This window comes from Pimephales promelas, chromosome 21 (genome assembly GCF_988280905.1).
Source record: "Pimephales promelas chromosome 21, fPimPro1.hap1.1, whole genome shotgun sequence".
Classification (NCBI taxonomy): Eukaryota; Metazoa; Chordata; class Actinopteri; order Cypriniformes; family Leuciscidae; genus Pimephales; species Pimephales promelas.
Window position 1 is genome coordinate 26,370,864 of NC_142789.1, and position 13,094 is coordinate 26,383,957.

The 13,094-nt window shown below is 35.3% G+C and overlaps 1 protein-coding gene across 4 annotated transcripts in view; it reads left to right on the forward strand.

Annotated features, from left to right (window-relative positions):
- The first annotated feature begins 4,224 nt into the window (after nt 1-4,224).
- Nucleotides 4,225-13,094, forward strand: part of atp13a3 (ATPase 13A3) — a 44,390-nt gene continuing 35,520 nt past the window's right edge. For 3 of the 4 annotated variants that reach the window (XM_039673358.2, XM_039673359.2, XM_039673360.2), the window contains exon 1: nt 4,225-4,394. The gene's annotated coding sequence lies outside the window, so the exon portion shown is untranslated. Of the gene's footprint in view, nt 4,395-11,863; nt 12,133-13,094 lie in introns of those variants that run through there. The other variant, XM_089125295.1, reaches the window with a different exon arrangement.

A 13,094-nucleotide genomic window follows, 5' to 3' on the forward strand; every position in this document is an offset into this window, starting at 1 on the left:
ACTTAAACGTACAAGCTTGATAAAAATTATCATTCTAAAAGAAAATTTCAAATGGCACTTAGAGGCTTTTGCATCTGAACTCTTCATATATATATACAGTATATATATATATATATATATATATATATATATTATGTTGCTATATAATTGCAACATAATATATTATATACGTACATATACTATGTGTGTCTGTGTTATAATAACCTTGTTTGAAATGCCATGAAGATGAAATATTTATTTTTAGGTGAACTACCCATTTAAGGCACGTTCGCACCAAGGACTATAGAGATGCAGTTCCAAAAATCATTATAAATGTGGAACAATAGCCACACCACAAAAATATCAGCACAGAGAGCACGTTGTTGTTTCGGAAGTCATTGGGGTCCAAAAACTGTTTGGTTACCTATATTATTCCAAATATCTTATTTTGTTTTCAGCAGAAGAAAGGAATGTATACGTACATGTTTGGAACAACTTGAGGGTGAGTAAATGATTTTTATTTAAACGGGAAACAAACATTCACGGTTAACATTGTATCTTTGAATATTGTAATGACCCAATTTTATTTAGCTCCATTTGTTCACTTAATCTTTGTTTTATCCACTTTTTTTCTTTTGTGCGTGACAATCCCCAAAGACTGGTCGCTATGTGCTCTTTGACACAGACATTGCTGAGCCATCATTTCACAGAGCGTCTGACGCAACATGCCGTGGATGATGCGCATCTGATGTCACTGAGCTCTGGCTGGGCGTCCGCTAGCGGCCTGCCTGAAGGGCTTGAGTATGTCCTTAATCCTCTACCCCCCTTGAACTTGGAGAAATGAAAGCAAACTGTCCGCTTTGTTTAAATAGGTGGAATTCTGTTTGCACATCTGACTCGAAGCACGGATTAGAACATCTGAAGCTTGTGCGCGAGAACTGTTTGTTTTTTGGATTTGCATGTACGTCATCTTGAACTCACTACACACTTAAAGGAGTAGTTCGCTTTTTAAAAAAACTTTTGCTGATAATTTACTCACCCCCATGTCATCCAAGATGTCCATGTCTTTCTTTCTTCAGTCGAAAAGAAATGAAGGTTTTTGAGGAAAACATTCCAGGATTTTCTCCATATAATGCACTTCAATGGGAAGTAAACGGTCCAAATGTGCGTTTCAGTTCAGCTTCAAAGGGCTTTAAACGACACCAGATGATGAACAAGGGTCTTATCAAGCGAAACGATCGCTCATTTAAAAAATAAATAAAAAAGATGAAGTTTTATATGCACAAATGCTCGCCTTGCTCTGTTCTGTGATGAGCGTTCGTGACTCGTTCAAACTCGTTCATCAAAATGAACAAATCTTTTTTCGAGTCATGACTCTAAGGGTCCTAGATAAGACCCTTTTTCATCGTCTGGTGTCGTTTAAAGCCCTTTGAAGCTGCACTGAAACTCTCATTTGGACCTTGAACCGTTTGGTTCCCACTGAAGTCCATTATATGGAGAAAATGCTGGAATGTTTTCATCAAAAACCTTAATTTCTTTTCGGCTGAAAAAAGAAAGACATGGACATCTTGGATGACATGGGGCTGAGTAAATTATCAGCAAAAGTTTGTAAAAGTGAACTACTCCTTTAAAAATAAAGGTTCTGAAAGGGAAGAACCATTTTTGCATTCCTAAATAATAGTAACTAGCTAAAACGGTAGAGATTTAGGCCTAGTTTTACAAATTGTACTTGTCCACACCACAATAATGGCACAGAAAACTATATTGGAATCGATGAATTTTTTTTTCTCCCCCAGCTGATGAATGATTAAAAACATTGCAACTGACAGCCAATCAGAATGCATGCTTAAACAGCTAGTTAAAATGTGGTGACCAGTTTATTTTAATTCAGGCATTACTGATACTTCTTACTCGAGAAGACAATCTGAATGTGTCATTATGCCAATATTGAAGGCTCATCCGTTTCCTGTGTGCTTTTGAATGTATAGTGTCTTTTTTTTAAGGCTTGTGGTTTTATCACAACCCACAAATACCCAAGATCTTCAACAACATCATGTCAGAAACATATTGAAAATGGGGCTATCAGATGTACAATGCTTAGTGTGCTTAGTCAATTATAATAAGTGGCTGTCACACATCACTTCCTCTTAATCCTATTCATAAAAGAGCAGGTAGTAGTTAGAGATTTCGACTTTTAAAACAGCAGGTCGGAAAGGTTAGTGACCTTTGAATGGATAGCAACTCTTGTGTTATGTAATACAACCCCTCAGTAAAGCAGTACAGCTTCTTATGTCATACATGATTTCAGTTTTTCTCTGCTCATCACTTGCATTATCACATGTTGTATATTTTATTGATTTTAAAGCAGATAGCAGATAGTGTAACTAGTGTTGGCTATAGGGAGTACAAGAGGAAAGGTTGTTTATTGTTTATCAGTATGTATGGTGTGTTAAAGGAGTAGTTTGTTTTTAAAAAAACTTTTGCTGATAATTTACTCACCCCCATGTCATCCAAGATGACCATGTCATTCTTTCTTCAGTCAAACAGAATTTAAGGTTTTTGATGAAAACATTCCAGGATTTTTCTCCATATAATGGACTTCAATGGGAACCAAACAGTTCAAAGGCCAAATGAAAGTTTCAGTGCAGCTTCAAAGAGCTTTAAACGACACCAGACGATGAATAAGGGTCTTATCAAGCGAAACGATCGCTCATAAAAAAAAAAAAACTAAGTTTACGTTTTATAAGCTCAAATGGTCGCCTTGCTCTGTTCTGTGATGCACGTTCGTGACTCCTGTTCAAACTCGTTCATCAAAATTAACGAATCTTTTTCCGAGTCAATTCGTTCATTTCGTTCGTTGAATGAACCAAATGACTAAAAAAAAACAAAAATAAATGAACCAAAAAGATTCGTTCATTTTGATGAACGAGTTCGAACAGGAGAGTCACAAACGCGCATCACAGAACAGAGCAAGGCGAGCATTTGAGCTTATAAAACTTAAACTTTGTTTTTTATTTATTAAATGAGCGGTTGTTTCGCTTGATAAGACCCTTATTCATTGTCTGGAATCGTTTAAAGCCCTTTGAACAGTTTGGAGTTTGCACTGAAAGAGTCTTTTGAACCTTGAACCGTTTGGTTCCCATTGAAGTCCATTATATGGAGAAAAATAATGGAACGTTTTCATCAAAAACCTTAATTTCTTTTCGACTGAAGTAAGAAAGACATGGACATCTTGGATGACATGGGAGTGAGTAAATTATCAGCAAAAGTTTTTTTTTAAAGTAAACTACTCCTTTAAAGCAGTAAGATAAGATGTATGGCAAGATACATCTTATTATAGGATGTATGATAAGATAAAAATATCTCTCTCTCTTTCTCTCTCTCTCTCCACCAATAAGGACAGGCTCAGGCAGTCACATAGCTCTGTGGTGATGTCATACCCTGAATATCACTGCAAACCCACTAGAGATTCTTGAAACATTCACTTTGCTTTCAAATCAACTCTCAAATGAACAGTTCATTATATTAAGAAAGTAAAAAATTCACACAATGCATCTCCTTCCCAGATCATCCCACCACCCCCACTGGAGATTATCTTCTTTATAATCATAATATAATAGAAGAGAATGGAGATTATTTCTGGAGATTATCTTCTTTATAATCATAATATAATAGAAGAGAATGGGGAAGTCGTCACATGATTTACACTTACGATATTTCAGAGATAACAAATTTTTATTAAAGATAACATCTAAAAATATAAAACCATTGTTTAGTCCAGTAATTTTGTGATTGATAGGCTACACTGAATACATTTATAACATTTAAAAAAAGTGTAATTAATTTATTCAACAACAAAACTTTTTAGTAACTATAATTTTAATATTTAATAATATTATAATACTGTTATGTTTGAATAAGACATGAATTATTTAATACAATTATAATTAAATATTAATAATGTTTTTCTCACAATATTTTTTAGAATAATTCAGCTGCAGCCAACAAAATGGCACAGGTATAATCTTCCATCTAATAAAAGTCTCACTACAGCTTCTCAGTGCATACTGTTTAGTGCATACCATGGCATGTTTTATTAATATATGCTTATATTAAATTATACTAAATATGCCACTTCATTTATCCAACATGTAACATAATATAATTATAATTCTTTACCATTTCATGGGGTCTCTGGCCCACCTGACGCAGTTCCACACGGTGACCTCACATCCTCTGCATCACTTCCTGTACATGCTGAGCTGAGAGGCAGATCTGTGGATTCTGGCACATTTACACACACTCATCTGCTCTGCTGACAGCAGTATATTCGAGCCGAGCCCCGCGTCTCTTTGTCCGCGATCATAGCGCTGTCATCATGACCCAAAGGTGATCCTCAGTCCCGGTGGTTCTGGGTGAGTGCGATATGAAACACACACACTCATACATACGACCGCGCGCACTCACTCACTCGCTCACACACAAACACATGCACGGATCTCTTCATTGATGTGTCAGTAGTATGAAGTCATGGCTGCCTGCCTGTATTCTTCCTCGTGTTACTTCGATCACTTTATGGCTTATATTTTATTATTAAATGATTGGAAATCAACTAGGTCGTGTTTTACAACGCTGTAGTAATGAATACTGTTTTATATGGATCTGATTAGTCCGTAAGTAACACACTGTTGTGATCTGTTATGTGTCCTTTCGAATTTGCCTAACGTAAGTAACGTTCATCTAACGTTAGCGGCTTGATTTAAAGGGATAGTTCACCGAAAAATGTATCACCAATTATTTACTCAGCCATGTTCTATTAAATTTGTATGTCATTGTATGAACATAAACTAAGATGTTAGGCTGAATGTGAGGTACTGGCCTCAGTCATCATTCACTTTATTGCATCGTTTTGCCGAACAGTAACGTTATAATGAAAGCGAATGGGGACTATTCTGACAACAACCTTTTTTTGTAAGTCATACATGTCATATTAATTAAAAATTTTGGTGTAAATTATTTTTAAGTAATACTATTCATGTTCAATTTGAGCTTCATGAAACAGAGCAGTAGACATTTTGTGCTAGCTAAGCTATGTCACTTTCTTATGATGAGCTATTTGGAAATCAGTTTTTTTTCCCCGAAGGATCATGTGACACTGAAGAAAAACGTATTCAAAAAAAATATGAAAGTGATTTTAAATTGTAATAATATTTAACAATTATTGTTTTACTCTATTTTATTTATTAAATACATGCTGCATTGGTGAGTATAAGAGACTTTTTTTACCGACCCCAAACTTTTGAGCGGTAGTGTTTGTATATCATTTAACTTAAGTTAATGTTCAGGCCCTTTGTTTTCTTGAGCTGTGCTGTTGTTGTTTCTGCCTAGTTGATGTTTGGCATCTTCATTTTAAGTTTTAACTTTGGCGTTTATAGATTTTTTACCTTGCCTCAAAGGGCATTTGTCATCCCTTGCCTTGTTTTACGTAATTTAAGGAAGGGATTTCTTTGATTGGCTAACTTCAATTTTGGCCCGAGTCTCTATATCTTCAGTTATTTCGGGTGATCTGATCACAAGTGTTCAGCTGAGACACATCTATTTACACCTGGTATTAACATACTTTTCAACACAAGGTTTTTTCCTGCATTGGAAATATTTTAGCTGCCACCGAAAAAATAATCTTTTTCCCACCAAAGATTTAGGCTATTTGATCGTTTAATGTGACGATACCTTTGTTCAGTACTGGCACTTGCTGATAGTTGGCTGCTTTAAAACGCTACATGTTTCCAATGACATCCACTGTAAAAAGCTGCATAAATCTCCTAGCTCTCTTATAATTTTCCACAGCACATGTTTTGTGGTGTTTTTTCTACTGACATTTTCTTAGAAAGATGCTTTTGCAGTGTTTCGTCAGCAGAACAATTAAAAAAAAACTAATAACAATACAACCCACTGAAGAGATGTATGTCTAATCCTCACAGCCTTGGTTTCATTCCCGTTAAAAATCAAACACGAGGCTGCTGTGAATAAGGTCTGTAGATGGGGAAAAATAATCTGATACTTTATGGCAAATAAATAGGATGATTAGTTATTATTACAAACTGTTTCTTTGCATTTAGTTTTTGGATTTGTTTTCAGTTCACATGGGTCGGGTACTTTGATTGTATTATGTATAATGACAGTTTTTTGCTTCGCCATCATTGAAGACCATTTTTGACCCAGGAAAAAAACGTGCATACGTCTCAGTATGTCAGTTATTTTCTGCGTGTTGATCTAAGCAAGAACATGTTTCAAGCTAAAAGTTGTTGTAGTTGAACTTTGGATTTGCTTCAAGTAACCAGTCTCTGCCTGTTGTTATCAAACTGAAGAGGTTCTGTTAATTCTTGTTCATGTGTTTGCAAAGGCATTTCCCAATTTTTATGATCAGATAATGCAGTTCTTAAACTTTGGAAGACATTGTCACACTCATAAAATATTTCTATTTCAAATATGCTGGGTTTTTTTTAACTTTATATTCATCACTAATTTCCACAAAAAAATTAACCACCAGAAACTGATTGATGATTGTAAAAGAAACTGTAAAAAAAATCTTTTCATGATTAGTAATCAATCACAATATTTTTTCTTTTGTCAAATCAACTTAAATAATTTATTTAGTTCAGATAACACATAATTTTGAGTTTCTGATGATTAAATCAATCGTATTAATCGTACTTCATTGTATTAACTCACTTTTTCCATTTCAATGTATTTAAAATTTTAAGGCAACCAGGTTAAAGTTAAACCAACAATATTTTTTTACAGTGAAATGTTTCTTGAGCAGCAAATCAATCAGCATAATAAAATGATTTAGAATGATATAAGGTCCCATTAGATAGTGTTAACTAACAATGAACAAAAATATGATCAATAAGTTATGACACCATTTGTTTTTACATTGCTTTAACTCATCAAAATAACTTAGATTCGACTAATTTAAGTCAGTTTAATGTAATTTAAGTTGGAATGACTTAAACATCCAAGTTGATTGTACTTAATTTAAGTCAGCAACCTTTTTACAGCATTTATTAATCATTGTTAATGTTTTTAACTTTTAGTTCATGTTAGCTGAGGTCCTTTATTATCAGATGCAACTTCTCATATTAATAATGTATTAGAACAGTTAGAAATGAACATTGACTAGGATTATTAACTGCTTTTGAAGTAGTGCGCATTGTTAGTTTATGTCAACTAACGCAGTTAACAAATAAATCTCTAAAGACCATAAACTTTTGAATGGTAGTGTTGGAGATACAAACATAATTCAGCTGCTGTTATTTAATATTAGTTTGATAAATATCAAAAGAGAGAAATCATCACTATTTACTTTGCTAGAGAATTTAAACGGGATAAAAAGTTGTGTTTTTGCAGAGGTCAAGTGTTGGGTCTCGCTGGTCAGATATTGGTGTATAGCCTGATGAGGTTTATGAGGGGCAGGAAGGTTTACAGCATTGCAACACTTTAAATATTATGATTTTCATGGCACAAAAAAGCATTTTACTTTGGTAAAGTGTATTTAGTGTAGAACTAAATATGGATCACTGATATAACTTTGACCTGGACTAGCTGGAATTTACAAATGTGTCTGTGCGGTTTCGCTCTCATGTACCGAAGCGCTTTGAGGTGATGCCGAGATTACTCACAGAATACTTTTAGCAGACGTGCTCTAAGACAACAGTGTGTGACAGAAAGTCTGCCAGTGTTGAATCAAAGCCAACGTGTGACATATCGTGACATGGTGCAAGTCTCTTGCGCAGCTTTCCGAGCGTTTGCTTTCTGAATCCTCGACGGCGGTGGAATAGAGACGATCTTTCGAGCCGTCCGTACGTGGTTTACCTTACGACAAGTCCCAGAAAACGCACTCGGTTCATGGGAGGTGCGATAAAACACACCGGATTAAAATAGTAACTAATGTTGAATTTGGGACCAAAGTGTGAACCCAAAACCACAGAAGATTACACCAAAAGAGTCTTCAAGAGAAACTGTAGTGTAGATATTTTCAGCCAGTGAGCATTTTGGCTGTTTAAAACTTGTATTTTATTAGAAGGGTTATTTTGAATTGTGCTAATATTTATTTTTATCAAAGACTCAGATGGGTACTGTTAATTAGGGTTTGATTGATAATATTATTAATAGTTATATAATAGTTTAACACTACTAACACTAATAATAATTTGAATGCGATTTAAAGAAACTGGTAACTAATGTAGAATTTTTGATCAAAAAGTGTGAACAATATTATTATTACTCATTATTACTATTTTATTTTAAAAAAGTATAATTTCTTTGATTTTTAAATTCATAATGAATAAAGTTTAATACAAAGACCTCGTTTAACCTCATTTATACTTACAGATTGATAAAGGTTGCGTACCGCACCTAAAATTGAAGGAACTAACTTTTATGAAGGGTAATTTACTCTAGGCTGCAGAACTTTGAAACTGGAAGCATTACATATCAAATCATGATGTAATCTCTTGACGGTCTACTCTACAGGTTTTTCTTTCCCAAGCGCCATCCACAATGGGTGTTGCTAATCCAAGACCATGTGGTCCACTTTTCCATTTGATCTTTTGGCTTTTATTTCTGCCCACCACCAATTTTTTTAAGACCGCTGTCTCTTTTTTACTCCCGTCTCGCCATCATCATCATCTCGCCATCAGCTATAAGTCAACCATAGTACGATCTTGCATGAAAGGTTCTCAGAATGAGTTTTGATTGCACTATAGTCTCTTAACTGGATAATTGCTAAAGGAGAAGAGAAGATAAGAACTTTACTGGTAGGCTATGCTCGGCTTTATCTTGCAGTGATATTGGCTGTAAACTGTAAATATCATAACATGAATGACTTTATTCTGTTGTTGTTTTTCTTGGTTTACACTTTGACACTAGAGTGAATCACAATCAGATGTTGTTGAACTGCTCATTTGCACCTTGTTAAACAGGATCACTGCGCGGTTGAATAACGATCTGTGAGAATTTCTCATGGGCAAGAGCTTTAAAATGTAAGAAGGTTGTCCTTTTTTTCTTTCTTTCTGTCACTACTTTGATCATACTTTCTTCACCCGAGTTATTGACCGCAATCGGATTAGAGGATTTTTCGGCGCCGTCCTTGACTACAGAAGAATCGCTTCAAAAATGCATGAGAAAAGTACACATTTGTTGTTCTCTGAATGATGGCAAGAAATGTGCCCATGAATTAGTGAACCGCTTGACCTGCTAAGAGTCAAGCAGCTTTGCCCTGTTGGTGTTGGAGACTCAAATGTTTTTAGAGTTGGCTGAGCTTTCTCAGTAAGCTTTTTAGAGGACTTTGAAGCGTATTTCCTATTTATTATGTTGAATATTAAAGCTAACATTTAATGTACAAGTTGAATGACAAAAAAGTAAATTGAGGACCTGAAAGAGGAACAAGATTATTCTGTAAAAACCAGATACCCCTTTGTACTTTCTGCCCAAATATCATAGTAACTAAGTTTATGAGTTTTATGAGTATGGGCTCTCCATCAAACTTTCAGAATTGTTTTTCCCCCAAAACTTTATGACTTTGACAGCTACTGTAGGTGGAAACCTAAACCTCTCTAAAAATTTATTATTGGAAAATATTGAAAATAATTATTGGCCTTGGTAAAATTGTGATATTCTTTTTTAAGTACGTTGCAAATACCAATGAAAAGACATTTTATCTAGCCTGGCTAACGAACCACATGTTAATTTTCTCGTATTTGAGGCGTGGTTTACGAATGCCCTACGCTATCTCACGACCAATTCGTAGGAATTTGTACGAGTGATTCATAAGTGGCTAATTCGTACTAATTCATACGACCTCACTCGTACGAATTTGTACGATTTGTCTTCATCATTGACTGTAACCGAACGTGACGTGCTGTTTGAGTGCTGAATGGAGAATGACTGACCGTCATGTGTTTATTTGTTCTGCTGAACACAAAGAAAGATATTTGTTCTGAATGTTTTAATCAAACAGATCTCATTCCCCATTGACTACCATAGTATGTATTTTTCCTACTACGGTAGTCAATGGGGAGTGAGATCTATTTGATTAAAACATTCTTCCAAATATCTTCCTTTGTGTTCAGCAGAACAAATAAACGAATAGAGGTTTGGAACAACATGAGGGTGAGTAAATACTGACAGAATTTTCATTTTTGGGTGAACTAACCCTTTAACAATAACATAATAGTATACGCACAATATCAGATTTGGATCGGCCTCGTCTGATCGATACCCGATCCCGCAAAAGTGGCAGGATCGGAGCCGATACCGATCCCGAGTATCGGATCGGGACATCCCTAGTCTAAACCCACGTGACTGTTATGTTTAGGGGCGGGGTCAGGGGTAGGTCATTCGTACGAATTCATACGAATTGGCTAATTCGTAAAATATGTACGATTTAGCAAAAATGGTAGTGCTACTGGTTTGGTTGTACCGCATTGTTTAAACACACTTGACAGTCCTTATTTTGTCTTGTCAGCCCTCATAGTAATAAATAAATAAAGTATAAGGGATAATGTTTAGTGAGACGGTCATAGCGAATACAACCCCGCGAAGTGGAATTGTTCTTGAATCAGTCTGAAGGGTTTGTATTCGCCTCCTCACTACACATTTTCCCACTTATAACATGGCTACCTACCAAATAAATCAATAATTTGACTCAAAATATTGATTTAAAAAGGAGTTAGGTTGTATGAAGTAAAAATTAAAAAAAAGGGGAACAGCTTTAAATCCCCCCTCTGCAAATCAGTGGAGCCGATATGTTGTCGTATCAAAGGGTAACTTTGCGTCCGCTGCCATATGGGTCCATAGATATGAACAAACTGCTTTGGTGTGTCGCATATACGTCTTCATCGTCTTGCTGCTCCCTCCCCATTCTGTGATTGCAGCGTGAATAAAATTGCGCCGCGGCAATGGGGAAACCCAGGCTACATTTTATTATGACTATTGTGGTAATCAATCATTTATGATACGGTATACAGGCCTATATTTAGTGTCATCGCTTGGTACTGTCAGATTATCTCAGGGTTTTTAAATCAAATTTGTAAGGGGTTTATCTGTTGTTTTGGTTCAAAGTTCAAAATTGTCACATCCATAAAACAATCTCAATAATCTTACATTTAAAATTGTCTGTTTTTGACCTTGGTTAAATTGGTTGGCTAAATTATGTTATTTGAAATATTTGGAGTACTGTGTGGATTATATTTTTATATAAATATTGTGGTAATCATTCAGTACCACAATATATATTTAGTGTAATTGCTTTACTATTGTTCTGCCACAGTATCTTCTTGTGGGTTTTTAAATCATATTTTTAAGGGTTTTATAGATTGTTTTGGTTCAAGGTCCAAAATTGACATCTGTCAACCACAATAATGTCCATTATGTTGTTTTTATCTGTTATATTTTATATAAGATAGGCTGATGAGAAAAGTTAGGGATTCTGGTGGTTTCCTACAGAAAATAGGGGGATTTTTACATTTCTTTTTTTTTATTCAGCCAGCGTGTGTGTGTTGTAGGACTTTCCAGCTCGTTTTATAAAGTCTGTTTGAATGTGTTTTTCTGTGTCAGATTAATGTTGTGTTTATGTAACTTATTTTTTTCCTCGCCGTCATATAATTTTCTCCTGCTCTTTTATCTTTATGACTTCAGAATAAATCATGCAACAAAACACGCCTTTATTGTGACACATTTACCCAACGGTTAACTCCATTGTTGAAGGCCATCTAATTATTAAACCCTTACTCTCTATCTTCTTACTTCTTATCAGCGAATATGCCACGAGACTTCTCCGTCATTGTTCGAGAGCATTTTCCTCCTTAACTTATGAACACTGTGATACTGGAGTCATGCTGTCCTAAAGAGGAGTAAAGTCAAAGCGATAGTGACCCAATGCAGCGGGAAACAAAACAGGCTGTGATTAAAGGGGTGGTTTATTGAGATGTCACATTCATCATTATAAATAGTGTGTAATGTTGCTGGTGGTGCATGAATAGTATCTGCAAAGTTGTAAGCAGAGATATCGTCTTTTAAAAATCAGGGAGTTTAATGCCTACAAAAATGACTTGAATGGGACTACAACGAGATATTTCCCAGGTTTTCTACGTAAGTAACCTATAAATTTCCTCTGGAATATGCAAAAAAGAGTCCATATTTCTGCCAGCTGTCAGATCTTCTGTTTTCAATAATGGCTCAAATTTATGTTTGATTATGTTCCTGAAAATTACAATCGTAATTTAGCTGTCTGTGCTGTGCATTTTACATAAGACAGCTTCCAGAATCTCCACCAATTCAATGCCGGATTCAACAAGAAACTGCTATTAAAACATAACTTGTAACATAACATAAACGAAACTGTTATTAATGTACGCCCCAGAGAGCGTTCTTGTGAAACTGGCTTGTAAATGGAGCTACCTGCAGAATACTGACTCAGCGGATGCAGCTCTCTCTGAAAACTTTGAAAATCAATCAGTAAGGATCTCAGACAGCTGAAGAAATCCATGCATGCAGGACGAGCTTGTCAGACGAGCTTTGTGAAATATAGCTGTCAGACTTTTTTTTTTTTGGTTGCGCATTGAGGGATTAACATTTGTGCTCGAATTAATAAATGACTAAATATTTATTTGCATCCAAAATACAACATTACTTTGGGATTATCCCTAACTCGTATACCAAGAAAGCTTTAAAAACAATTGAAATATGTAAGTCTTTTAATCTTTTCGTTTGATATGTAATCTTTTCTGATAAGTTATGTACCCCTGTAATTGTGTCTTTTTTTCTTTCCATTTATTTGTTCTATATTGTGACTTTTCTTCTTTACTTATAATGTCTTTAATAAAAAAATTACAAAAATAGAAACGCTTGCGTTAACTTCAAGCATAACAATTACAAAGGCGGACTCCATCGTGTTTCTGGAGATGTTTCTCTTGGCTTTGCGATCCTTTATTATGGTCAGAAAAGATGTTAAGAACACATCTAAACCCGCGCCAGACCCCGACGTAAGCATGATGTGGTAAAAGAACGGTTCTAGTCCAGCAAAGAGTTGGTGCCGCTTTGGAACCTGGCCG